Raw genomic sequence first — 2,829 nt, 5'->3', positions numbered from 1 at the left:
CTCTCGCTTTGCCATGGATCACAAGGGGCAGGGCTTTCCAGAGTTGGCAGGGTAAAGAAGTCATTCTGGCTCGGCCTCCCCCATCCCCTGGTAACTGGTGAGTTTAAATGAGCCGAGGCTGGCCAGACCGGAGCCGCTATGGGGGGGAGGGGGGTGGGCGGGTTGGGGGGGTGTCTGAGGCACTGCAGAAAGTGGGCCTGAGCCTCGAGGATGACGGTGCTAAAGGAACCCGTCCAGGCTGCTACATGGCAAGCACTAAACCACTATGCTTACCGAGATAGGGTTTTCCTCGCAGAACGTCTTTATGCAGAAGTACACTCAGAAGAAGCCTTGTTTTTACTGGTGACCTGTTCTTACCGCCCAGGAAAGGCCTATAAGGCATATAGACTCTTGAAAGGACACAGTTGTCCTACACCGCAATGCAAATACCTGCTTGCAAAATGTTGTTTTGATGTCAGCAAGCTTGTAGAAGGGGAACAAATCTTATCTAGTGGAGTGTTTCATAAGCAGAAAACCCATGATGATATTGTTACTGAGTTTGGTGATTGAGCTTGCTTTCCCCTTCCATTGTTGGGACATGTATATTGCAAGACAGATCGGCTTGCCAAAGGATCAGAATGCTACCAAAAGAGCCTTAGTTTAAATCCTTTCCTCTGGTATCCCTTTGAATCATTATGTGAAATAGGTGAAAAGCCAGATCCTGACCAAAGGTTTAAATTCACATCTTTACAGAAGTTTAGCAACTGTCTGTCCAAGTGTTGCACCACACAAGTACCTCGTCATAGTTTATGTCACAGACAGCCTGAGACCATTCTTACGGAAACACCCCAGAAAGCAACTGAATTAAACAGATTGAATTTAGAATCTTCCAATTCAAAGTACTCCTTGAACACAGATTCCCCAGTGTCTTCTATTGATTCAGCTGTAATTTCACCTGATACTCTCCCACTGGGAACAGGAACTTCCATATTATCTAAACAGGTTCAAAATAAACCAAAAACTGATCGAGGTTTATTAGGAGGACCAGCATCTCTTAGTCCATTAACCCCAAGTTTTGGGATTTTTGCCATTAGAAACCCCAAGTCCTGGAGATGGATCCTATTTACAAAACTACACTAATACACCTTCTGTAATGGATGTGACATCCACCGGAGTCCCTTCAAAAAAGTCTGTTGCCAGAATAGGCCAAACTGGAGCAAAGTCTGTCTTCTTACAGCGTGGAAATAGCCGAGAGGTAACTCCAATTCTTGCACAAACAGAAAGTTCTGGTCCATAAATAAGTACGACACCTCAGGTATTGAGCCCCACTATGACATCTCCCCCAAATGCACTGCATCGAAGAAGTTCACGACACTTTACTAGTGACAGTTCCACAACCAAGGAGAATAGGAAGAAATTAAAAATGAAGTTTCCACCTAAAATCCCAAACAGAAAAACAAAAAGTAAAACTAATAAAGGAGGAATAACTCAACCTAATATAAATGACAGCCTGGAAACAACAAAATTGGACTCTTCCATCATTTCAGAAGGGAAAATATCCATAATCACACCTCAGATTCAGGCTTTTAATCTACAAAAAGCAGCAGCAGAAGGCTTGATGAGCCTTCTTCGTGAAAGGGGGAAAGGTTATTTAGCTTTGTGTTCATACCACTGCAAAGAAGCTATAAATATTTTGAGCCATTTACCTTCTCACCACTACAATACTGGTTGGGTACTGTGCCAAATTGGAAGGGCCTATTTTGAACTTTCAGAGTCCATGCAAGCTGAAAGAATATTCTCAGAGGTTAGAAGGATTGAGAATCATAGAGTCGAAGGCATGGAAATCTACTCTACAACACTTTGGCATCTTCAAAAAGATGTTGCTCTTTCAGTTCTGTCAAAAGACTTAACAGACAGGAATAAAAATTCGCCAGAGGCCTGGTGTGCTGCAGGGAACTGTTTCAGTCTGCAACAGGAACACGATATTGCAATTAAATTCTTTCAGAGAGCTATCCAAGTGGATCCAAATTATGCTTATGTCTATACTCTATTAGGGCATGAGTTTGTCTTAACTGAAGAATTGGACAAAGCATTAGCTAGTTTTCGAAATTCTATCAGAGTCAATCCTAGACATTATAATGCATGGTAAGTGGTAATGAAGTGTAAAGAGAAAGTCTTGTTGATGGTGCTGGTAGTCACTAATTTTTCTTGTTAGCGCTTTATTTTCATGAATTTGGTTACTAATACTTAGGGATGGTACATACTGGTCAATAACTTCAAACTAACACGCTTTCTTATGAAATATATGTCTTTAACAAACTCTTAAGTTAACTAATGATAATAGAATACCAGATCCTTATACTCAAGAGTTTCAGTCTTCTACCAAACTTTTGCAGATGCTCTAGTTGTGTTTTGTTTGTTTGTTTGCTTGTTTAGTTTTGTTACTTCATTTGTTACTTTTTCTTCGAACACAGAAATGGTGATTGAGACATATAGTGCTTGGAAAATTGGAAAGGAATAGCATAATTCACTTATTGGATAATAGAAAAAAACACTGAAAAAATTCACTAGATGCTGCTTTTTGACAGTGTTCCAGTTTATTGAGTTACTATTAGGAACTTAGTGTACCCTTTTATTTAGCAGTATCTCTGTTTTACTTTTTTGTACTTGTGTATAAGTAGACACATAGGAAATTACTACCCAGGTCATATTGTTATCAACTGAATAACATATGAGAAAGTTTGGTCCTACTTCTGCCTCAACACCATAATTACTGTTGACATGTATTGTATTTTTCTGGACTGACTTAAAAGTTTAAATATCAAGAGAAGGCCAGGCACGGTGGCTCAT

General features: G+C 40.1%; 1 pseudogene; it reads left to right on the top strand.

The window, feature by feature from the left end:
• Positions 1-210: 210 nt before the first annotated feature.
• Positions 211-2,128, top strand: LOC101152100 (cell division cycle protein 27 homolog; annotated as a pseudogene).
• The last annotated feature ends 701 nt before the right edge of the window (positions 2,129-2,829 follow it).

Source organism: Gorilla gorilla, chromosome 11, assembly GCF_029281585.2.
Source record: "Gorilla gorilla gorilla isolate KB3781 chromosome 11, NHGRI_mGorGor1-v2.1_pri, whole genome shotgun sequence".
NCBI classification, from domain to species: Eukaryota; Metazoa; Chordata; class Mammalia; order Primates; family Hominidae; genus Gorilla; species Gorilla gorilla.
Note: the sequence above shows the minus strand (reverse complement) of the source record. Positions and strands in the feature narration are given on the sequence as shown.